Source organism: Polypterus senegalus, chromosome 4 (genome assembly GCF_016835505.1).
Source record: "Polypterus senegalus isolate Bchr_013 chromosome 4, ASM1683550v1, whole genome shotgun sequence".
Classification (NCBI taxonomy): domain Eukaryota; kingdom Metazoa; phylum Chordata; class Cladistia; order Polypteriformes; family Polypteridae; genus Polypterus; species Polypterus senegalus.
In genome coordinates, this window is record NC_053157.1 from 236,631,589 (window position 1) to 236,658,525 (window position 26,937).

Here is a 26,937-nt window from a genome sequence, read left to right on the forward strand (position 1 = left end):
TATGCGATAGCGAAAATCCTGAAATAAAATAATAGGACATAGGAAATCAAACATCACTAAATAAATCAGTGCTAAAAATTAACCAGAAAATACATGGCCTCTGTAGAACACGAATTAAATAAGAGGTCAAATAATAACATGACGGTTAGGCAAACGTCTTTACACGTTGTTTACAGGTCGCAGTTTAGGACACACGCCATAGCGTTCTCAAACTTATCTCAAAGTGTCATTTTTTTTTTGTGTGTAAAATAAAAGTTTTAAACGATAACAAAAAAAAAAAAAACATATGAACATACGTAACTATCCGAGAAATTTGCTTGCTTTTTAAAGCAAACCAACGAGGTAAGTTGTTAGAAAGACGCTACCTTGCCCGCCATGTTTCCCACACGAAGGGAAAGTTTTTGTGAAAATAACAAATGCTTACATCTGTAACTATGAGATGAAATACTAGTTATTCATTACGGAATTAATATGCTTTATACTTACACATTCATAGTAAATTAGCTCTTATTATGGATAAGCGTTAAAGCTGAATGCGTTGTTGTAAAGACCAGGAAATCAATGTAATGACACGGCACTTCCTCTAACATTTCGATGTGAGAGGAAGTGCCCTGTCATTAAATTTAACTTAACTTAAACGTGTTCAATTCACAGTATATTTTTTTTTACATAGAATAAGTTATAAAAAATGTTTACATTTCAAGAAAAATAATAAGTTAACATTATTCTTAATTTTTTTATTGAATTAGAATTAAAATAATCAAGAAAAAGGGTAAAACCCATTTTTATTAATTAAGGTAATGATTATTTTGCGTATAGTTAGCTATTTTTTATTATTATTTTTCACACATGCAAGATTTATTTTTTACAGTAGTGATTCACACATAGAAGAACAAATACAAAACAAAGCATTTAATGTGCGACTCTAGTTACGATGAGAGTTGAGAAACTAGTTAAACGATTTTAAGATAAAGTTTATGATGTTCTAATTTAATGACAAAATAAACTACGTGATTAAAGTGGAAATTTTAAGATTTTGTGCTTTTTCCCCACTGTATGCCTATTTTTTTTGTCTGTACTCTAATAACCTGTCATACGACACTCAGCCGGTGGGCTACGACTCCCCTTTTCACTGTGACTTTGATAAGTGACTTCTTTTTTATTCCGGGCACTGTGTGACTTTGTGAACTTGAGCTTTCAAGTTTCTCCAACACGCTCTGTCACTCGATCAACTTCCTTTAGTTGATTATTCCTCTGTTTAAACCAACACATAGTATGTTTTTCTTTGCCTCCACTTGGTATTCGCTGAAATTCTTATATTTTCCCCCGTGCTTTTCCCTTTGTCTTTTCACAGAACGCTGAACTTAAGGGCTATTTATATTGATTTGCATATTCAAATAAGTGTAATTCTGGGAGGAATTGGGGCGGGGCAGCACGCGCGTGCATGAGTATTACTTTTCACGCTGCCCGGGATTTATGGAGCGGAAGAACGCGGAAGTTGGCGAACGCACAGATTCCTGCATCTGGATTTTTCTGTGCCTAAGCACATTTCGGCTTTTGTGTTTACGTCGTATAATAGTGCGAGTTCTACGCACGGCGTTATGAGGCCCCAGGTCTGCGCTTTCTCTCTGCATGTTTTCAACCCGGCTGTAACACAATTCAAAATACGCACGGGTCTTTTCTTATCTCACCCTGACTGAACTACTAACGCATTTGAGTTCTCCTTCTCAGACAGTTATTCCTGTAGATGATTTTAATATCCACTCTGACATTTCTACGTGTAAGCTGACAGATGAATTCTTAAAGCTGCATAAATTGAATGTACACAAGAAAGAAAGGAGTCCTCCAACCAGTAATCGTGCGTCTGCCTTTACAAGCTGTTATGCATATGCACAAAAGCGCCCGTAATAATTTACTAGAATATTCAGTTTTCAAAAAAGCCGTTATCGTGCGTGCGTGCACGCCATCTTTTCTTTTCTTTTCTTTTTTTTTTTTGACTGCATGCGATTTTACGAAAAAAAAATGGTACAGAATATTGATGTCATTTTATTAATTCACCGCGTAAAAATCTAAATTATCTCACCGTTGCTGTACGCTCTTATTTCCCAATCCACTTGAATACAATATAATCAATCATCTGCGCCCAGTCTCTGCTCTAAACTTTGGTATGGTGCCTCAAAAGCTACTACGGCAATTCAGACCGCGAACTTTAAGTGAAAAAAGTGTCCTGATGTCGGGTTTTGAGGTTTAAAAACACAAGAGTTATAGTGAGAAAAGGAAAGAGGGAAGTATCGCAACGGCATGGCTTTTGTTAAAAACTTAAAGCCACCACAGTAAGCACAACTGAGCTTTTATTTTATAAGTATTAATTTTCAGATTCTGTTATAGTCGCTAAAATCTTCCGTAATTAACAGACCCGCCGTCATTTACACATTGCAAATAACACAAGCTAACATTAAACACGTACAAACTTATTTACGTTCGGCAGGAGGTTATCATCGATGGACTTCAAAGTTAGTAAGGTTACTCGCGTGGCAACTGTTAATAACTCGTACCCCGATTTTTTAACTATATTGTTTTCAACAAAGAAAAGCCCCTCTTGTAAATGCACGTACTTACCTTAAGTTGGGGCTATCAGACTTTAGTAATCGTGGAGTCGTGGAGCCATGCACGTGTCCAACTCTCATAAGTCGAGAATATTCTCACAGAACATGCGCATTGCGTAAAAGAAAAACTCACACAAACAACAGATTGTTAATTCTCACAATGCTGATTCTTACATTTGAACCCAAAAGAAAATTAGAACTCACATTTGCGTCACACAATGAAGAAACGATTGTCAAGCTGAACATTTAACACAGAAATGCTGGAATAACAAACCTTTTTATACTGGGTCGACTATCACATAGTTACATTTTTTACAGTGAATGTGTCTCATTCGGGACTCCGTGAAAAACCGGAGAAGTGTATTCTGTTCTCCGCACCAGTAGTCCTCCGCCTTTTTTTTATTATTTATTTATTTATTTATTTATTTTTTGAGGGGCCCAGTTTTATCAGTTTTAGTTTAGGGATGACTCTTTATTAGCAGAAATTGTCACGTAAACGAGTAAACATCTTCTCCTAAAAAATAACGTTTTAAATACATTGAACGTAACAGATGACATATGCGCGGTACTCATCCAAAAATAACTCAACACGCAAGGATCCTTAATACTCAACTTCGTGTCTATTTTTTGTCTTCTTTGAGAAACTGAACTTGTCCGATTTTCACAAGTTAGTCGAAATCAGGGCTTAAGGGAAGAGAGAGCAGAGAGGAATAGGTCTTATAATTTGCAGGCGGCTGACTCGGCCGGAGTTTTTTGGTGCAGACATCGACAGCGAGGGGAGGCGAACTGTCAGTAATCAGAATATAAGTTTAATGTCACTGTGCTCTGTGCAAATATTTTAAATCTGTTTTTCTTTTCTTTCTAGATGCACAGATGAGCCAGATTTAGTACAAAGGGACTCATCGTTTAGAACTGTTAGGCCAGACATAGAGCAAGATAGACAAAGACAAATGGGCAGCGTGCACTGTTTCTGTGTGTTAGAGACAGGATGCCTCTCTTTGCCTTGTGTGGAATGGCATGATTTACCTAAGTGGGGGCCTGCACACGGACTTGGACAGCAGCCAAACATCTCGAAGCCGATGGACGGACGGGAGATGAGGTCATCCGATCTTGAAAATCCTTCCAGCGCAGTGACGAAAATGGCAGACTGTATGCATCGAGATCCCACCTCAGTTTAAAAAAAAAAAAAAAAAAAAAAAGTCTTGCTATGGCTTCCTTCGTTTGTAATGCCGCATAAATCATCATCAAAGAAATCTTATGTGATCTCTTACCGCCGTATCACAATGGGAGGAATATCGCCTTTTAATATTATATCTACACTCACCTAAAGGATTATTAGGAACACCATACTAATACGGTGTTTGACCCCCTTTCGCCTTCAGAACTGCCTTAATTCTACGTGGCATTGATTCAACAAGGTGCTGAAAGCATTCTTTACAAATGTTGGCCCATATTGATAGGATAGCATCTTGCAGTTGATGGAGATTTGTGGGATGCACATCCAGGGCACGAAGCTCCCGTTCCACCACATCCCAAAGATGCTCTATTGGGTTGAGATCTGGTGACTGTGGGGGCCATTTTAGTACAGTGAACTCATTGTCATGTTCAAGAAACCAATTTGAAATGATTCGAGCTTTGTGACATGGTGCATTATCCTGCTGGAAGTAGCCATCAGAGGATGGGTACATGGTGGTCATGAAGGGATGGACATGGTCAGAAACAATGCTCAGGTAGCCCGTGGCATTTAAACGATGTCCAATTGGCACTAAGGGTCCTAAAGTGTGCCAAGAAAACATCCCCACACCATTACACCACCACCACCAGCCTGCACAGTGGTAACAAGGCATGATGGATCCATGTTCTCATTCTGTTTACGCCAAATTCTGACTCTACCATTTGAATGTCTCAACAGAAATCGAGACTCATCAGACCAGGCAACATTTTTCCAGTCTTCAACTGTCCAATTTTGGTGAGCTCGTGCAAATTGTAGCCTCTTTTTCCTATTTGTAGTGGAGATGAGTGGTACCCGGTGGGGTCTTCTGCTGTTGTAGCCCATCCGCCTCAAGGTTGTGCGTGTTGTGGCTTCACAAATGCTTTGCTGCATACCTCGGTTGTACCGAGTGGTTATTTCGATCAAAGTTGCTCTTCTATCAGCTTGAATCAGTCGGCCCATTCATTCTCCTCTGACCTCTTGCATCAACAAGGCATTTTCGCCCACAGGACTGCCGCATACTGGATGTTTTTCCCTTTTCACACCATTCTTTGTAAACCCTAGAAATGGTTGTGTGTGAAAATCCCAGTAACTGAGCAGATTGTGAAATACTCAGACCGGCCCGTCTGGCACCAACAACCATGCCACGCTCCAAATTGCTTAAATCACCTTTCTTTGCCATTCTGACATTCAGTTTGGAGTTCAGGAGATTGTCTTGACCAGGACCGCACCGCTAAATGCATTGAAGCAACTGCCATGTGATTGGTTGATTAGATAATTGTATTAATGAGAAATTGAACAGGTGTTCCTAATAATCCTTTAGGTGAGTGTATATACACACTGCCTGGCCAAAAAAAAAGTCGCCACCAAAAAAAAAAAGGTCACACACTCTAATATTTCGTTGGACCGCCTTTAGCTTTGATTACGGCACACATTCGCTGTTGCATTGTTTCGCTTCTGCAATGTCACAAGATTTAGTTCCGTCCAGTGATGCATTATTTTTACACCAAGATCTTGCATTGATGATGGTAGAGTCTGACTGCTGCGCAATGCCTTCTCCTGCACATCCCAAAGATTCTCAATGGGGTTAAGTTCTGGACTCTGTGGTGGCCAATCCATGTGTGAAAATGATATCTCATGCTCCCTGAACCACTCTTTCACAATTTGAGCCCGATGAATCCTGGCATTGTCTTCTTTGAATATGCCTGTGCCATCAGGAAAGAAAAAATCCATTGATGGAATAACGTGGTCATTCAGTATATTCAGGTAGTCAGCTGACCTCATTCTTGGCCAACTGCAGCAACCCCAGATCATAGCACTGCCCCCACAGGCTTGTACAGTAGGCACTAGGCATGATGGGTGCATCGCTTCATCTGCCTCTCTTCTTACCCTGATGTGCCCATCACTCTGGAACAGGGTAAATCTGGACTCATCAGACCACATGACCTTCTTCCATTGCTCCCGAATCCAATCTTTATGCTCCCTAGGAAACAATCCAAAGACATGCAGGTTAGGTGGATTGGCGATTCTAAATTGGCCCTGGTGTGTGCTTGGTGTGTGGGTGTGTTTGTGTGTGTCCTGCGGTGGGTTGGCACCCTGCCCAGGATTGGTTCCTGCCTTGTGCCCTGTGTTGGCTGGGATTGGCTCCAGCAGACCCCCGTGACCCTGTATTCGGATTCAGCGGGTTAGAAAATGGATGGATGGATGGATGGATGGAAATTGAAGCCTTTTTTTTTCCGGTTTGCCTCACTGATTAGTGGTTTTCTTACGGCTACACAGCTGTTCAGTCCCAATCCCTTGAGTTCCCTTCGCATTGTGCGTTTGGAAATGCTCTTACTTTCACTATTAAACATAGACCTGAGTTCTACTGTTGTTTTCTTCGATTTGATTTCACCAAACGTTTAAGTGATCGCCGATCGTGATCATTCAGGATTTTTTTCCCGCCCCATTTCTTCCTCGATGACGATGGGTCCCCACTGTCCTTCCAATTTTTAATAATGCATTGAACAGTTCTTAACCCAATTTTAGTCGTTTCTGCAATCTCCTTAGATGTTTTCTCTGCTTGATGCATGCCGATGATTTGACCCTTCTCAAACAGACTAACATCTTTTCCACGATTGCGACACGTGTCTTTCGACATGGTTGTTTAAGAAATGAGAAGCAACTCATTGCACCAGTTGGGGTTCAATAACTTGTTGCCAGCTGCAGTAATTATCCATTAGGAGGCTCGTAACTATTTGCTTAGTTAGATCCAGGTGGCGACTTTTTTTTTGGCCAGGCCGTGTAGTTTCGGGTTCCTTAAGACGCCGCAGTTAAAAAGAACTTATTCCAACCAAGGAGCTAGCGCCCTCTGGTGGAAAACACTATCCTGCAGTTGTGTGCGCTTTCTTATATTTGGTAATTAAACGTGCAACAAGACGATGCCCCGAGTGGCCGACGGCTTGTTGTATAATCAGATAAACGTTATTTATTTATTTATTTATTTTGTGCAGAACCTCCGGATTTTCATTTGAGGAAAGAAGTTCAATGATTTACTGCAGTTAGTAGCATACTTCGTTTCCAAATCTTTTCAAACTTTAAGGCAATTAACATTCTCAGTTTACAAATCCTAATTCTACTTTTAAATCTGCTTCAACATCCAAAATCTTCACGTACAGAAAAGGAGGAGTGCGAGATGGCTCTTTAATGCTTTTATTACTAATAGGATTCGTTCAGTGGTTATTGTTGTTGTTTGAAAATGGAATTTCAGCACTTCAGGAATTTTATTTATCCCTGAAGAAGCACGGTTCTATGGTAGGCTGGCGCCCTGCCCGGGATTTGTTCCTGCCTTGCGCCCTGTGTTGGCTGGGATTGACTCCAGCAGACCGCCGTGACCCTTTGTTAGGATATAGCGGGTTGGAAAATGATTGACTGACTGACAAGTATGGATTTTGAAAATCAGCGACTACTTCAGCGTCAAAGAACATTTTACAGTTTGTAAAGTGCATAACATGTTTATGAGGAAAATTAGAAGATTGCCTAACTGCAGTTATATTCCGAATTAAGGAAGGATTTTGTGTTCACGGAGTGGTGGCTCTGAGGCTGGTATCCAGAAGGTTGCTGGTTCGAATCCCCGTCACTGCAAAAAGAGATCCTTCTCTGCTGGGCCTTTGAGCAAGACCCTTAACCTGTAATTGCTCCAGGGGCGCTGTACAATGGCTGACCCTGCGCTCTGACCACAAGGGGTATGTGAAAACTAACAAATTCATAATATATATAAGGCGAAATAAAGAAAAAAAAATATCCTGTAGTGCACTTCTGTGGCAGACATATTCTGCGAGTGTCGTTCAAAAATAAAACCACTGCAGACACCCAAGCACAATTTAGAATCCCCAGTGCTCCTAACCTGCATGTCTTTGGACTGCGCGAGGAATCCCACGCAGACATGGGGAGAACATGCAAACTCCCAACTCTAGGAAGTCAGTAAGCGAACCCGGGTCTCCTAACTCCAAGGCAGCAGCGCTACCCACTGCGCCACCGTGCCGGCTTCACAGTATTCAATTGAACTGTTCTGAAATGCTGCAGTGCGCTGGCGCCCTACCCGGGGTTTGTTTCTTGCCTTGCGCCCTGTGTTGGCTGGGATTGGCTCCTGCAGACCCCCGTGACCCTGTAGTTAGGATATAACTGGTTAGATAATGGATGGATGGATGGATGTTTTGATATGTCAAATCAAACCAAATTGAGCAAAATAGTAACTTTTTACTTATACCTACCATGACGTGCGGTGAGGTTCATGACTGCTGACTCCTTCAGAGTCAGATTTACAAATAAATTATATGAACCCCAAAGAGTCGCTTATTCACTATTCAACTGGCAGAATACACACTGACTATTGGTGATGTTTCATATCTTATCAGCATTCTTTACACACACATCAACAGGTAACGCGCATATTTGGCTGATAAAGAATGGCGAGAGAGACCGCGGAGAAAGCGCATTTGTTCAACACGCTCCATGTGCTCCAAATTCACCGTTGCGATTCTACAATTCAAACTCATTCAATACAAATTAAAGTATAGAGTGGTGTACAAAAAATGGCATTTCAATTTTGACCTTAATTGAAATATTTAGTTGTTTTTAAAAGCTTTTAATTCTGATGTTTTAATCAATTTTAATACAGACTGTTCAACAAAAGGATAACAAGAAAAGCAACAGTATATTTTATTTAAGGTCAAAATTTAGTTTTTAAAAATTGGATTGTTTATTTTCTTAGTCTGAACCCATTTTATATAAAATTGAAAAACATTTATAGTCTTACCTTTATTTGTAAATGTAAAACTCCATGCGCCTATCCTTCTCCGTGAAAATCTCTGTTACTTTCTTGTAAAAGTCCTCCTTATTTTACTTTAGTTTTGAAAATCTTAATCTTGCATTTTGGCTGTCAGTCCGAACAAAATAATAATAAAAATAAACGGCTCGCTGCAGATGCACTTGACGTTCTGATATCGCTAACTTATCGGCACCTCTGCGTCAGCAGCAACGAGCACCTGTTGGGCTCACATGCGCCCCCTTCAGGATGGCCCGGTACTGTCTGTCTGCCTCACTCGCTTTGTGCCTTTTCACTGCGGTTTTCTGTCCGATCAGCGAGACTAAATATGTCACACACATCCATTAAAGATGTTAGCCAGACTGTGGAAAGTTATTGTGTGTAATAAACGTGTCTGCACACCTTATATTGGCGACATACAGAGAGACAGCAACAGTCATGCGCATCAACCCCGTGTGTGAGGAGAGCGCAGTCCGAGGGGAGGTGAGACTCGTCGCTACCGGACCTTGCGTTTCTCCTCTGTATTTGAACAGGAAATGCACCAATTCAAAGATTTAGACAATAAAAAAATGAGCCAAATTATTAGAATCATATAGAAAACAAACTTATAGCACAGACCAGTGGACACATTTATTTTATGTTATCATTATTAGTTTTTTTTTTTTACTTTTCATAATGACAGGTGAGGCCCATGACCGCACGTCTCTGGTCATTACAAAACACACTTCATTTACTTGTATGAGATTAGCAACGACACTTATTTATGGACAAAAAATGGTGACAATTATTTTAATCACTTGATGGAAACCAATGTTTACGGAAACACAATTTGTGTCGCCAAGCAGAGAAGGCAAAGTTATTTTTGTAATGTAGAGTGTGCTACAGTCTTGCCAGTATATTAAAACTAACTCCAAATGAATAAACTTCTATAACCACAAAAAAAAAAAAAAAAAAAACATTCAGAACACACTAAAAAATTATTTTGCTAGGTGTCATTAAATTTTAACTTCTCACCGTTCATCAATATGCGGGCCAGAAGAAAGAATGTGCAGCTTTGCTGCAAAGGGGGCGTTCCCTTGTGCAAATATGCTAACTTTATGCAAATGTGGAGTTCGGTTACATTATAAGTTTATCACGGGTCCTCAATCTCAGTCCTGGATGTCCGCAGCGGCTGCAGGTTTTCATTCTAACCCAGTTGCTTAATTCGAAAGTAATTCTTGCCAATAATTTCATTTCATGGCTTGTTGGTGCTTTAACTCTGCCATGTCAGCTCATTCTCATATCCTCGAGTTTCTTCCCCTTTTTCGTAGGATATCATCCAAATGATTGAAGGCTAAAATGTAGGAGTGATTCTCAGCCCTTCACTTTTTTTCTCTTCACCTTCCTTCCAAGTATTTAATTAAATCCAATAAGTGCATGATAAATACACACAGAGGTTTAAATGGTAATGCTGGTTTCTTTTGTCATGTGCTTGTTATTGCTATTAAGGAGCCATTAAAAAACAAGGCTACAGCTGTTTAAGACTAAAAATAAGAAATAAGGGTTCACAATCTTAAAGAATAAGACAACTTAAAGTGAAGTGGAAGTGTTAGTTGAGCAATAAGTGCTTCTTATTAAGGAACTGGGTTTGAACAAATACCTGGAGCCACTGCAGCCCACCAGGACTGTGATTGAGGACCCCTGGTTTAGAACAATGTAACAATTAGTCACGAAATCATCTTGCACATTGAAACAATTGACATTGACAGCTTAAATGTAATCTTATATGTATTGATCGATTTAATATAATTATTTTAGCCATTTATTTTATTATGTGAAAATATACAGTAAATGTAATGTATTTTGGCTGGATTTTTCTCTTACTCAACTATCATTTCTGGGCACTTTTTACAACTTCTGCCCACCTCTCAGTGACTTGTCTTTTTTGCTCATGAGGAATTCCTCACACTTCTCTTTTCCTGCACCTTCACTAAAGTCTCCTGGGATGTTCGTGCAATTCGACGATTCTTTTTGAAGTGAGTGGGAGGTGCGTGAAGTAAAGAATTAAGTGGGTTCAGGATTAAATGACAATGACTATGCACATCCGGGTCAAAGATGGATGAAGAAGTCCAAAATCTATGTATTAATTTCTCCCAAAGGTACACAAATGTGAAGACATGGTCTAAAGTATATACAGTAATACACATACGTTGGCAATCAGAGTTTCTTTCTCTGAAATGTGTCATTGTTAAGAATAGTTATTAACAGGGTACTATGTTTATCCACTAGATGGCGCACTACACTCAAAATAACATCAATATCAAGAAATTGATAGAACGTTAAAACTATAATGTATTTAATCAACTTAAATAAGTAAATGATTCTTTTTTAAATTAATTTTATTGTAATCATTCCATACAAATCAATCAATTTTTACAAAAAGTAGGATCGAAAACAAGTCGACCCCCACCCCTGAGTTAAACTTTAGGCTTGTAAACATACCTAAATTGATGAGTTTGTTAAGCCAATAGAGATAAATGGAGAAAAAAAAAAAAAGAAATGCAGAAATAATTGCTTCCTCTGTGCTTTAAGAGCTTATTCTAAAATATTACTGATTAGATTCTGCCAGGTTTTGAAAAAGTCCTGTACGGATCCTCTAACTGAATATTTGATTTTTTCCAATTTCAAATAGTATAAAACATCAGTTTCCCACTGACTTAAAAGAGGAGAGTTTGGATTCTTCCAGTTTATCAGAATAAGTCTGCGTGCCAACAGTGTAGTGAATGTAATCACAATTTGTTTGTCTTTCTCCACTTTAAACCCCTCTGGAAGAACCACAAACACAGCTGTTAATGGGTTAGGAGGGATTGGGAGTCCAAGACTGTCTGAGAGGCAATTGAAAATTTTGGTCCAGAATTATGTTAATTTTCTGCAGGCCCAGAACATGTGACCCAGTGAGGCTGGAGCTCGATTGCAGCGTTCGCAGGTTGGATCTCACCCTGGAAACATTTTGGAGAGTTTTAGTCGAGACAGATGTGCTCGATATATAATTTTGAGTTGTATAATAGTATGCTTTGTGCATATGGAGCTCGAGTGAATTCTCTGCATTGCTACTTTCCACTCCTTTCTGATATCTACAAACCGGATTCCAAAAATGTTGGGACACTATACAAATTGTGAATAAAAACTGAATGCAATGATGTGGAGGTGCCAACTTCTAATATTTTATTCAGAATCGAACACAAATCACGGAACAAAAGTTTAAACTGAGAAAATGTATCATTTTAAGGGAAAAATATGTTGATTCAGAATTTCATGGTGTCAACAAATCCCCAAAAAGTTGGGACAAGGCCATTTTCACCACTGTGTGGCATCTCCCCTTCTTCCTACAACACTCAACAGACGTCTGGGGACCGAGGAGACCAGTTTCTCAAGTTTAGAAATAGGAATGCTCTCCCGTTCTTGTCTAATACAGGCCTCTAACTGTTCAATCGTCTTGGGCCTTCTTTGTCGCACCTTCCTCTTTATGATGCGCCAAATGTTCTCTATAGGTGAAAGATCTGGACTGCAGACTGGCCATTTCAGTACCCGGATCCTTCTCCTACGCAGCCATGATGTTGTGATTGATGCAGAATGTGGTCTGGCATTATCTTGTTGAAAAATGCAGGGTCTTCCCTGAAAGAGATGACGTCTGGATGGGAGCATATGTTGTTCTAGAACCTGAATATATTTTTCTGCATTGATGGTGCCTTTCCAGACATGCAAGCTGCCCATGCCACACGCACTCATGCAACCCCATACCATCAGAGATGCAGGCTTCTGAACTGAGCGTTGATAACAACTTGGGTTGTCCTTGTCCTCTTTGGTCCGGATGACATGGCGTCCCAGATTTCCAAAAGAACTTGAATCGTGACTCGTCTGACCACAGAACAGTCTTCCATTTTGCCACACTCCATTTTAAATGATCCCTGGCCCAGTGACAACGCCTGAGCTTGTGGATCTTGCTTAGAAATGGCTTCTTCTTTGCACTGTAGAGTTTCAGCTGGCAACGGCGGATGGCACGGTGGATTGTGTTCACTGACAATGGTTTCTGGAAGTATTCCTGAGCCCATTCTGTGATTTCCTTTACAGTAGCATTCCTGTTTGTGGTGCAGTGTCGTTTAAGGGCCGGAGATCACGGGCATCCAGTATGGTTTTACGGCCTTGACCCTTACGCACAGAGATTGTTCCAGATTCTCTGAATCTTCGGATGATGTTATGCACAGTTGATGATGATAGATGCAAAGTCTTTGCAATTTTTCGCTGGGTAACACCTTTCTGATATTGCTCCACTATCTTTCTGCACAACATTGTGGGAATTGGTGATCCTCTACCCATCTTGGCTTCTGAGAGACACTGCCACTCTGAGAAGCTCTTTTACATCCAATCATGTTGCCAATTGACCTAATTAGTGTTTATTGGTCTTCCAGCTCTTCGTTATGCTCAAATTAACTTTTCCAGCCTCTTATTGCTACTTGTCCCAACTTTTTTGGGATTTGTTGACACCGTGAAATTTTGAATCAACATATTTTTCCTTTAAAATGATACATTTACTCGGATTAAACGTTTGATCTGTCATCTACGTTCTATTACAAATAAAATATTGACATTTGCCATCTCCACATCATGGCATTCAGTTTTTATTCACAATTTGTTTAGTGTCCCAACTTTTTTGGAATCCGGTTTGTAATTGAGAGATCTTTTTCCCAATGTCCTCTTGGATCTTTGAAAGGGAGGGACTGCAAGATAATTTTATATATTGCAGAAATGGTGTCTGAGTCCTCGAAATTGAGCAATATTTTATCCAGCATGGACGAGGGTGCAAGATGAGGAAAATCGGGCAGGTTCTGTTTAACAAAGTTCCTAATTTGAAGATAGTGAAAGAAATGCGTGGCTGGAATGTTAAATTTGGAAAGTAATTGTTCATAGGATGCAAAGACGTCGTCTATATAAAGATCTCTCAGCAAGTTAATCCTAAATATTTTCCAGATATTAAAAACTGCATATGTCTGTGAAGGTTGAAAGAGGTGGTTCTCTTGCAGAGGTGCCACAGATAGAAGCTTCTCCATCTTAAAATGCTTCCTACATTGGTTCATATTCTGAGTCAGTGAAGCACAATTGGGTTATCAGTATATTGGTGATAACTTACATTTAATGGGGCACAGAGCAGGGAATACAAAGAAGTACTGCAGGATTTTACTTCTATTGTGGTCCAGGCTTGTGTGTGTTCATCTATGTGTGTCCAGGTTTTTATAGCTTGTATGTTTGCTGCCAAGCAATAAATCTGAAATTTAGGTAGAGCCATGCCACCTTCTGCCTTAGGTCTTTGTAGGGTTGCTCTTTGGATATGTGGATGTTTTCAGTTCCAAATAATTGAGGCTATTGTTGAATCCAATTGCTTACAAAATGATTTATTGATGATATTGGAATGCTTTGAAATAAAAAAGAAGCTTAGGAAGAATATTCATCTTAACAGTGTTAATTCTTCCAGCTAGTGTGAAATGAAGGGTTAACAATCTATGCAAGTCTTGTTTAATTTTTTCCATGCAGACGGCAACATTTTGTTGATAAAGAGCTTTATGTTTACTTGTGATGCTTACCCTGAGGTATTTAAACTGATCTGCGATGATAAAAGGTAGGGTGTCTAATCTAATATTATATGCTTGAGAATTCACTGCAAAGAGTACACTTTGATTCAGATTAACTCTGAGGCCATAGCTCCTTTGAAATTCTATGAGTGCTGTTAGGACTTCTGGCACAGTATTTTGTGGGTCTGATATATACAGTACCATATCATGTGCATAGAGAGAAATTTTCTGTTCCAGTCCTTCTCTGCTAATCCCCTTTATCTGATCAGTATTATGACAGTTAACCGCCAGTGGCTAAATGGCCATTGCAAAAAGCATTGGTGACAAGGGGCATCCTTGTCTGGTACCACGTTCTAGTTTAAAGTAGTCTGAACAAATGCTGTTGATACAAACGGAAGCTTCTGGATTGGTATACAGTAGTTTGGTCCATGCACAAATGTTCGGGCCAAACCCAAATTTCTCTAATGTAGTGAAAAGGTATTTCCATTCAATCATGTCAAATGCTTTTTCTGCATCCAATGATAATAGTATTTCTGGGGTGTTTGACTTAGTTGGTGAGTATATTACATTAAACAGGTGTTGAAGATTGGAAGATAAGTGTCAACCCTTGATAAATCCAGTTTGATCTGGTGATATTTCCAAAGGGAGCACTTTCTCCATCCTTCTAGATATGATTTTTAAGAGTATCTTAGCGTCATTATTCAAAAGTGAGATTGGTCTATATGATGCACATTGTAATACAGTGGTGTGAAAAACTATTTGCCCCCTTCCTGATTTCTTATTCTTTTGCATGTTTGTCACACAAAATGTTTCTGATCATCAAACGCATTTAACCATTAGTCAAATATAACACAAGTAAACACAAAATGTAGTTTTTAAATGATGGTTTTTATTATTTAGGGAGAAAAAATCCAAACCTACATGGCCCTGTGTGAAAAAGTAATTGCCCCTTGTTAAAAATAACCTAACTGTGGTGTATCACACCTGAGTTCAATTTCCATAGCCACCCCCAGGCCTGATTACTGCCACACCTGTTTCAATCAAGAAATCACTTAAATAGGAGCTGCCTGACACAGAGAAGTAGACCAAAAGCACCTCAAAAGCTAGACATCATACCAAGATCCAAAGAAATTCAGGAACAAATGAGAACAGAAGTAATTGAGATCTATCAGTCTGGTAAAGGTTATAAAGCCATTTCTAAAGCTTTGGGACTCCAGTGAACCACAGTGAGAGCCATTATCCACAAATGGCAAAAACATGGAACAGTGGTGAACCTTCCCAGGAGTGGCCGGCCGACCAAAATTACCCCAAGAGCGCAGAGACGACTCATCCGAGAGGTCACAAAAGACCCCAGGACAACGTCTAAAGAACTGCAGGCCTCACTTGCCTCAATTAAGGTCAGTGTTTACGACTCCACCATAAGAAAGAGACTGGGCAAAAACGGCCTGCATGGCAGATTTCCAAGACGCAAACCACTGTTAAGCAAAAAGAACATTAGGGTTCGTCTCAATTTTGCTAAGAAACATCTCAATGATTGCCAAGACTTTTGGGAAAATACCTTGTGGACTGATGAGACAAAAGTTGAACTTTTGGAAGGCAAATGTCCCGTTACATCTGGCGTAAAAGGAACACAGCATTTCAGAAAAAGAACATCATACCAACAGTAAAATATGGTGGTGGTAGTGTGATGGTCTGGGGTTGTTTTGCTGCTTCAGGACCTGGAAGGCTTGCTGTGATAGATGGGACCACGAATTCTACTGTCTACCAAAAAATCCTGAAGGAGAATGTCCGGCCATCTGTTCGTCAACTCAAGCTGAAGCGATCTTGGGTGCTGCAACAGGACAATGACCCAAAACACACCAGCAAATCCACCTCTGAATGGCTGAAGAAAAACAAAATGAAGACTTTGGTGTGGCCTAGTCAAAGTCCTGACCTGAATCCAATTGAGATGCTATGGCATGACCTTAAAAAGGCGGTTCATGCTAGAAAACCCTCAAATAAAGCTGAATTACAACACTTCTGCAAAGATGAGTGGGCCAAAATTCCTCCAGAGCGCTGTAAAAGACTCATTGCAAGTTATCGCAAACGCTTGATTGCAGTTATTGCTGCTAAAGGTGGCCCAACCAGTTATTAGGTTCAGGGGGCAATTACTTTTTCACACAGGGCCATGTAGGTTTGGATTTTTTTTCTCCCTAAATAATAAAAACCATCATTTAAAAACAGCATTTTGTGTTTACTTGTGTTATATTTGACTAATGGTTAAATGTGTTTGATGATCAGAAAAATTTTGTGTGACAAACATGCAAAAGAATAAGAAATCAGGAAGGGGGCAAATAGTTTTTCACACCACTGTAAGTCCTTATTTTGTTTTGGGAAAACGGTGATTAGTGCTTGACAAAAACTTTGAGGAAGAGTTTGATTGTCTCTGGCTTCTGTAAATGTTGTTAATAGGAGGAGAGCTAGCTGAGCGGAGAATTTCTTATAAAATTCTGCAGGGTAGCCATCAGGGCCTGGTGCTTTCCCGCCTTGAATTGACTTTATAGCATCTAGCAATTCTGATAGTGCCAGAGGTTTATCCAGTTCCTCTGCACTAGAAATGTCTGTTTGTGGTATCTGTAACGTATCCAGAAATGCATTCAATTGTGTGTTGTCTTCTTTAAACTCAGTAGTATATAAGGATTTATAGTAGTCTCTGAATGTGTGCATTATATTTTTATGGTTGATGATTTTGTCTCCGTTCGTGTTGGTGATTAATGGGATTGCGTTGTGAACTTCTTGCTTGTGGATTTGTTGAGCTAAAAGCTTATTAGCTTTCTCTCCGTATTCAAAGTAGTGATATCTGGATTTATAAATTAGTTGTTCAGTTTCTTTAGTTGTCAAGAGGTTTAGTTCTGAATGCAGAGCCTGCCTTTTCCTATGTACAGCCTTGCTTGGAAGCCTGGCGTGTTGTTCATCTATTCTAGTAATTCGCCTTGTAGCTCTGATACTTCTTGGTTTCTAATTTATTTCTGTGGGAAAGATATTTGATAATCTGTCCTATTAAGAAGGCCTTAAGAGTTTCCCATAGTATTCCTGTAGAAATCTCTGAGGATGAATTTGTCTCTAGGAAAAAAACTGATTTGTTTGGATATAAATTCTGTACAATTCTCGTCTGCTAATAGAAGCGGGTTGAGATGCCATCTGCGAGGTGAGTGTGTGGGGCATAATGACTTTAGCTCCAAGATCAGAGGTGCATGGTTATTCTTAATATATATACAAATTGTACATGAGAAAACTTTAATACTGTAATTCTATAACAAACAATAGATGTCATAGCATCTGTTCAACTATGCTTTAGCTTTCTCAAAACGTACTGAAATATTATACATATCCAAATTATGAACTTAAACACATAAACAATATACTTTATGAACAAACAACTAAATTCTACATATTATATATATATATATATATATATATATATATATATATATATATATATATATAATTATGCAAGCTTTCCTATTTAAGAAACAAAGCTCCAACTCTACTGTTAAGATGCTACCAAACTTATCTATCAGGTTCTAATTGAAGCACAGGCCAATCACACTGACTAATACATTCATGGTGGACGACAACTTAATTAAAGAGAAACAACATCTAAATACTATATTGTAGTGATGGGGAAATGAAGCCTCGTGAAGTTTTGAGGCTTCTTACTATTTGTGCCGAAAAAGATTCGAAGTTTTGAAGCCTCAGCTCCAGTATGAACACCGACATCTGGTGGTTAACTGAGGTCAAGGCAAGATCTCAAGAGGGCAAGAGAAGCGGCGCTCGCTGTTTCAGCCTCACGTCGCCAGTAAAAGGTCAGAAAATTCATTTTACGTATTCCGCTAAGGTCCATGCCCATTTATGCCATTGAACTTTTTCAACCCCGTTTTACTCTGTCAGTCGCCATCTGTCATCAAAGCTCTCCAAACATCTCTCTCTCTCTCTCCTCACAACACAACATTGTTGAATGAGAATGATGTATTTTATATAGGCTACCTGTTCATTTAGCGCCAAAGCGGTCAAACCAGTGAAGCGCGCTGTGAAGCACTGATGCCGTTCAAAGCTTCAAACGTCACGGGTCACGTGACAGCGGTGTTTTGACACAGTGATTCGACTCACTACGCTTCTGATTGGCCGACTGACACAAGCATCGACACTTCCGTATCATTTTCCCATCTCTACTATATTGCCTTTTAAACGGTGCGCGTAAGTTTGTCCTGTGATGGACTGACACTCTCGCCGGGGTGGTAGTCAATAAAACCTGGTTGAGCTACGTACTCTGTCTGTATTGTAAACGCTACTTGCGTGAAAGTCCTTGTTAAACTGCTAGCCTGAAGTCTCGGATTTTTGTGAATTCCCACGCATATTACTCACGGGCTGAATGACAATCGCGGGACGGGTCGGGCGAGCGGCTTACACGGCAGTTTGGAGACCTGGGGCAACGTGTACGTAAACGGGAGAGTTAAACGGAGTGAGCCCACCACTAAAATTGAGAGATTGCAGCAGATCGCCGCGACTCTCATCGTTATTCTCCCTCTTTCTTCTTACATGCATCTTTCCAGATTCGCCGCCCCCAAGTTCTGTCCTCGCCGACACTCAGCCTCCTCCTGACCGTTTTTTCTCTTCAGTATTTATTTATTTTTTTCTCCTTCTCGCTAACCCGCATTTGCCTGCTTTTGTAGTAGGAGCCGATTCGTGCTGTAACGTCTACGTTGTCGTGGGCGGGACCACGCCTACCCCGTCGCATATTAATGACGTATGATTGTTTCTCTCTCTCTCTCTCTCTCAGAGCGTGCGTCTCACTCTCTTTATCGGCCCTCACGTTGAGATTTCTTTCAGGTCACAAGAGCAAGTATCAAAAGAGGGGCAGGTGAGATAAAGTCGGACGCGAGCGTCGAGTACGGGTGGGAATTAAGACAGTGGAACATGCTGTCAATTTTAGGAAGTGCATGGCCTCGCACGTTCACGGGATCGCTCCTCCTCGAGTTTATTAATAATTGCAGTCGTTGCTCAATTTCAGTTGCCGTTTGAATGTTTCGAATCGTGGTTGAGGTGTTCAGCAGATGTCGATGTCTCGTGGTCAGGGTCCCTGTGATTCACGAAGGCATTAAGCCATCATTGTTATTGGCCTCATCTTGCTCGTACGCTATTGTCGCCATCTGTCCTGCTGATTTAACTCGGTTATGCCCGGCGCGCGCAGCTGTTAACTCGCGCGCAGCTGTTAACTGTTCTGATCCCTCAGTTGCCGCCGCCGTGAAGTCCGCACTCTGATTTTGTGGTATGAAGACATCGGGGTCACTCTTTTCCACGGCTGGGCCTTTGCTGAGGTAATGTGGCCCTGAAATGAACACTAATATGTGTTCAGATTCTTTAATATAATTATTTGATGACTCGCACTTCTCAATCTAATGCACAATATAACAGAAGCCAACAGATTACTTGAAAGGGACCCTGCTCGAATCGCTTCTGAAAGAACTGGACATGAGCAAAAACAGCTTTTATATTCAACACTCCTCGCTAAACGTCAGTAAACGACAAGACAACTTCAGTGAAGTACTAGCCCACATTTTTTTTTTTTTTTTTATCATGACTTATACAGTACATTCCATAAGGTTTGGGACAAGGACACATTTTTTTCTCTGATTTCTCCCTCTGCTCCACGGTCTAAAATTACCAATCAAATAATTCCGACGTGATTAGAGCGCACACTACAGACTTTCATTAAGGGGAGCTGCACGCATTTCGGTCACACCACCCAGAAACCTCTAAACTAAAAACAGGGAGAGTGCGCTGCAGGAAAATGTGCCGAGCATCCACACTGTAAAAAATAACGCGTTAAAATTACTTAAAAAAAATAAAAATAAGGCAATAAATTACAAGCAATATTTTTGAGTAGATTTAATATTCTGCACTATTGAGTAAACTAAATTTATTAACTCAAATTTACCTAAAGTAAATGAGTTTGATTAAATATAAGTAGTTGCAAAAATGGTTTCATTTTACTCCGATTTTCATTTGAATTACAGTACTCAAAAAAAAGTGAGTATGCAATGCTGGACAGTAATGACTTAACAAATACATGCTAAAAATCCATATATTTTTATTTATTTGAACATACAGAGATAGTCACAACAACGGAGTTATATTTTCAAAGCAAAATTAAATCAAATATCTGAGGATAATTTTTACTGAATTACTGACATTCAAATGTCAATGAAAATTGTCTTCTTTTTTTAAACTTTCTTTAATATCTCAATCAAATAATGTCCCAGGAGTGAGTGATAAACGGGAAGGAAACAGAGAGTGAAAGAGTGAAATCCTGCAGCAGGCACCGACCGCTCTTCAAACACGTCCTGCATTTACGCCAACATGTCCTCTTAAATGAATGGCCGCCTTTTCACTACTTTTCAGTATGCGATAGCGAAAATCCTGAATAAATCAGTGTTAAAAATTAACCAGAAAATACATTACCTGTGTAGAACACTAATTAAATACGAGGTCAAATAATAACATGACGGTTAGGCAAACGTCTTTACATGTTGTTTACAGGTCGTAGTTTAGGACAAAAGCCATAGCGTTCTCAAACTTATTGTCATTTTCTTTTTCTGTGTAAAATAAAAGTTTTAAACGATAAAAGAAAACATATGAACATACGTAACTATCCGAGAAATGTACTTGCTTTTTAAAGCAAACCAACGAGGTAAGTTGTTAGAAAGACGCTACCTTGCCCGCCATGTTTCCCACACGAAGGGAAAGGTTTCGTGAAAACAACAAATGCTTACGTCTGTTATTATATGAAATGAAGTATTAGTTATTCATTATGGAATTAATATGCTTTATACTTACACATTCGTAGTAAAATAGCTCTTATTATGGATAAGCGTTACAGCTGAATGCGTTGTTGTAAAGACCAGGAAATCAATGTAATGACACGGCACTTCCTCTCACATCGAAATGTGCCCTGTCATTAAATTTAACTTAACTTAAATGTGTTCACTTCACAGTATAGTTTTTTTACTTAGAATAAGTTATAAAAAAATGTTTACATTTTAAGAAAAATAATAAGTTAACATTATTCTTAATTTTTTTATTGAATTAGAATTAAATAATCAAGAAAAAGGGTAAAACCCATTTTTATTAATTAAGGTAATGATTATTTTGCATATAGTTAGCTATTTTTTATTATTGTTTTTCACACATGCAAGATTTATTTTTTACAGTGCAGGAACCGGTGAAGGCTCCTGGGATTTTTTTTTTTTTTTTTTTTTTAAGAATATAGTCGAGCTTTCGTGGTGGTTCAAGGATGAACCAGAGCCGTAATTCTGTAATTTTTTAAGGCAGCTTTTTATTTATTTTCTTTAGGGTAGAGCCTTTTCAGTTTGTTTTTCTTTTCCCACTTGTGATCTTTGTACACAACACTGTTGCACTGTGGCGGCACAGTGGCCGAGTTTGCTTCCCGGCCGCTCCCTGCATGGAGTTTGCATTTTCTCCCCGTGTCTACGTGGGTTTCCTAATCCTAAATTGTCCCTAGTGTGTGTGTGCCCTGCAGTGTGCTGGCGCCATGCCCAGGATTTGTTCCTGCCCTGTGCCGGCTGTGATTGGCTCCAGCGGACTCCCGCGACCCTGTGTTAGGATATAGTGGGTTGGATAATAAGTGACTGACTATTGGTGGTGGCGCAGTGGGTAGCGCTGCTGCCTTGCAATTAGGAGACCTGGGTTCACTTCCCGGGTCCTCCCTGCGTGGAGTTTGCAGGTTCTCCCCGTGTCTGCGTGGGTTTCCTCCTACAGTCCAAATGACATGCAGGTTAAGTGTATTGGCGATTCCAAATTGTCCCTAGTGTATGTGTGTATATATATATATGTGTGTGTGTGTGTATATATATGTGTGTGTGTGTGTATATATATATATGTATATATATATATATATATATATATATGTATATGTATATATATATATATATATATATGTGTATATATATATATGTATATATATATGTATATGTATATATATATATATATATATATATATATATATATATATGTATATATATATATATATATATATATATATGTGTATAGATGTGTATATATGTATATATATATATATATATATATATATATATATATATATATATATATTGCGGTACCGGGCACAGACAGTGGACATGTTGTTATGACACCACCACGTTTATTTACAAATTATTTACAATATTGGGTCACCAAGACCCCAAACAATGGTCACAAAGACCCAGTCCGTGCACAAACCCCAAACACTCAAAGTCCTGGCCACAATGCCTTTCTTGGACGCCTCCACTCTCCACTGCCGTCCTCCTTCCACCCGACTCCAGCTCTGAATGGCGGAGGCGGCCCCTTTATGGAGGACCCGGCCGGCGGTCATATGGATTAATGAGAGGAAGAAGTTTAAAGGGAAAGAAATAAGGGATTGAGAGGGGTGGTTAAAAAAGAAAATAAAAATTTATTTTAAGTTTTTTTAAACGGACCGGGCCCGGTGGCACCCCCTCGGACCTCCGCCCCCTTGCACCCCCGTTGCCCCACCTCACCTGGCCACAATCCTTCTCGGCGCCCACTCACTGTTCCCAATTCCTCTCCCCCTCCTCAAAGGAACCAGGAGGACCTGCCAAGCCAGCCACCCGCCGGGGCGTTCCCCCTCCGGCACCCCCGCCTTCCCCCCTTGGTTCGGTCCTGGGAAAATTCCCCAGCTTCTCCGCCGGCCTCAGGGATTCCCTGCCCTCAGGCAGAGCCCCGGAAAGCGCTTCACCGGAATGGCCCCGCCCTTTCCTCCTCCTCCTGGGCCCCGTAAACCCTGTCCCTGCGTCCCTAGCCTAAAACCGCCAGCCACTCCGGGCGGGCGCAGGCCCGGGCACTACAGCCGGTCCTGCTCCTCAGGGAAACTCCCACCCAATCATGCAGGCACCTGCTTTCGGGCTGCCCTCGGGACGATCTTTGTTTTCACAGCCCTTTTCAGACCCCTCCATATGTTTACAGTCGCTGTTACTCACCGTCTCGTATCGGCTGGAGATCCACTCGCGCCCGTCCGTTATGTGACTTCTCACGCCCGGCGCCAACCCTCTCAGTAAGCACCTAGCCAGGCACATACCTCCACACTCCAGTTGTGAAGGACGCCTCACTCGCCGCACCACAGACGGGAATTCCGCTCGGGCCTACTGACTGTGGCTCGGCGTTGCACTTCCGCGGGCCTTCTCCTCCAAGCCGGGTCTCCCCTGCCGTGAGGGAATTTCCCTGATACGCTCTTACTGCGGGGGAACGCCAAGCTACCGTAATCGCGTGCCTTCAGGAGGACTTTGGTCCTTTGGATAAACTTTGGTCCCTTTCTGGGCGGCGGCGTGCTTGCGGCAACCCGCACGTCAGCGCCTCTCGAGCTGCAGCGTCTCCTCGCGCAGCCCTCGCGGCTGCGCTGTACTGCGAGGCCCGCCAAACCAGCATCGCCCGCCACTGGCGGATCCTGGAGGTCCCCTGGAAAACAAACACTGCCCGGCCCCAAGGGCCGGCTGCGATAGGCAGGAACTCACCTCCCAGGTCCCGTCATACCGAGAAGCGTCCTCGGTGGCAGCCTCTCGGACGCCATGCCGTCCCGAGCCCTCCAGCAGCGGCGCTTCGTTGGAGACCGCTGCACTCTTCAATACGCCGCCCGCCCGCTTCAGGAATACGGCCCTCCTGCACGGACCCTGGCGGTCCGTGGGGTTCCTGTACCCAGCGGGGCTGTGTGCAGCACCAGCATGCGTGGGTGGGTCCCCTGCTGCACCGGGCCGTCCACAACAATATTTTTTGTACAGGTCTCCGCTTTGTAACAGGCGGAGCATCCTGCCGACTACGCCAGATGTGAACGGTACCCGGCACAGACGAGGCGGACATGTTGTTTTGACACCACCACACGCTTATTTTACAAAATTATTTACAATATTGGGTCACCAAGACCCCAAACAATAGTCACAAAGACCCAGTCACGTGCACAAACCCCAAACACCTAATGTCCTGGCCACAATGCCTTTCTTCGGCCGCCTCCACTCTCACTGCTTCGCCCTCCTTCCACCCGACTCCAGCTCTGAATGGCCAGAGACGGCCCTTTATGGAGGACCCGGATGAGCCCCAGGTGTTCCCGCAATCTTCTGGCCACGCCCCAGCGCTGGCGGAAGTGTCGGCTGTCCTCCCGCTGCTCCCCGGCACCGTCCCTAGTCTTCCCCAGCACTTCCTGGTGTGGCAGGAGTGCTGGGGGAAACTCATCCCCAAGGCATTGGGGCGCCTCCTGGCGGTGGCCACGAGGCCCCTACGGGGAAGAGCTTCCAAGCCCTTGACCCGTGGCTGCCCAAACAACCCGAAGGGCGCACCCCACGTGATCCAGGCCGGGCTCTGACCCTCTTCCCGTCCCTCCTGGCGTCCCGCCGGGTCATAGCCCCTGGCATCCCCTGACCAATGTATATATATGTATATATATATATATATGTATATATATATATATGTATATATATATATATATATATGATATATATATATATATATATATATGTATATATATATATATATATATGTATATATATATATATATATATATATGTATATATATGTATATATATGTATATATATATATATATATATATATATGTATATATGTGTATGTGTATGTATATATGTGTATATATATAGATATATATATAGATATATAGATATGGATATGTGTATGTATATATATATATATATATATATACACACACACATATATATATATATATATATATATAGATATATATATATATATATATATATATATATATATACATATATATATATATATATATATATATATATATATATATATATATATATACAGTTTAGGGTGTACACCCGTTTCCCCCCTTGGGTGTTGCAATAGGACATGAAACATACCTAACGTTTGTGAGTACACGACATTTCTGCTTCCCACCTATATGGAAAGCTGTGGTGGGCTGGCACTCTGCCCGGGGATTTGTTCCTGCCTTGCGCCCTGTGTTGGTTGGGATTGGCTCCAGCAGACCCCCGTGACCCTGTTTTAGGATATACCAGTTTGGAAGATAGATGGATGGATGGACTATTGCACTGTTTATTTCATAGATTATTTTTCCATTATTTTTTTTTTTTGTGTGTGTGCTCTGTATATATTTTTTGCACTAGAACTGTTTTTATTTATTTATTTATTTATTTATTTATTTTCTTACTTATTTTATATGACTGTTATAAATGAATATCTTTGGCTTTTTAACATCCAACTGCCTTATTTTTAATTATATTTATTCTCTTCGTCACCCCTGATCCCAACCGATCCCAAACTACAAGCAGTGCACCTCCTCCCACAATTGGTTTCTGACATATCCCAAAATGTTTCAACATGACATTATAAAATATATAAAAATATAAATAATAAATCTATTTAAATATCCATATAAAACAGCACACACATATAATTTTCATTAATAACGGTGTGCCAAGTGACCTACTTTAACACGGTGCGTCCTTTTTTCGGCTCAGTGCCGACAAGCAGTCGATCGCGCGGAGAAATGCGGCTGCCGGTTTATGCAAATGAACACCGGCAGACGAGCATCACTACTGACCAATGGGGTTGGAGAGAAGCGAGTGAAGACGGGGAAGTGTCCTGCTCAGCAATAACAGACTTGTTGGTGTCGTCTATGGGAGGGGGGAAAAAAAAATCGCAAAAAACTGTTTTAGATGATTTGATTGAAATTTTAGTGACATTATAGAAAAAACAGAATTAGGTGAAACTTTTTTTTTTTTGGAAACTGCAGCCACAGTTGGTCCGCAACAGTCAGATTTGGGATCCACTGCTCTAGTATCGTCATCATCATCAATTTAGTTTTATAGCCCCCCTTTTTTAGTCACAAAGTTCACACAAACATGCAAAAAACTTTAGCACAGGTTACAGTTAAGCCTAAAAAGGGGTGGAAATGGCCCCGAGAAGGGCAGTTAACATGGTGAGTTTTCACACAGCATGGTCAGCCACCATCCTGTAGGTACAGAACAATCAACTGCCAGCCATTCCTCCATTGTGATAGCCAATGAATTCAGTTCCCGGTCGCGGTGCACACAGGCAGGAAGCAGCGCTGCCGTGGGTGACAGTCCAGCGCAGGACACACTAGGCTCTCGTGGGTCAGTTTAGAGCTGCTGGACACAGGTGGGGTTTGGGCTGCAGAGGGAGAACTGGAGGAGCAAAAGGAAAAGAAAAATACAAAAACCTCAGAATGCTAGTGACCAGCACAGAATTAAAAATGGACCTTCTGAGGAAAATAAAAGAGTGTGAAGAGCCAAGCAAAATGACACCTTTTATTGGCTAACTAAAAAGATTACAATATGCAAGCTTTTGAGGCAACTCAGGCCCCTTCTTCAGCCGTTAGATTTTGCCTGATGAAGGGGCCTGAGTTGCCTCGAAAGCTTGCATATCGTAATCTTTTTAGTTAGCCAATAAAAGGTGTAATTTACGGCTTTTCTCTACATTCATAATGGCTAACACGGTACAACACCCTAGTACTAAAGCGTGTGAAGGATAGACTTGTGGGAATGTCAGGTGGATTTTACGTGAATAAGCCGTCAGGTGCAGGCAGTGGGCATTCAATCCAGAAACGGGGCCACCTCTCATCTAGTGCAGTCAAT

General features: G+C 40.9%; 1 protein-coding gene across 1 annotated transcript in view; it reads left to right on the top strand.

Annotated features, from left to right (window-relative positions):
• Nucleotides 1-18,961: 18,961 nt before the first annotated feature.
• The window catches only part of LOC120528913 (zinc finger protein 665-like), a 49,733-nt gene continuing 41,757 nt past the window's right edge, over nt 18,962-26,937 (top strand). The window contains exon 1 of the mRNA XM_039752989.1: nt 18,962-19,129. The gene's annotated coding sequence lies outside the window, so the exon portion shown is untranslated. The remainder of the gene's footprint in view (nt 19,130-26,937) is intronic.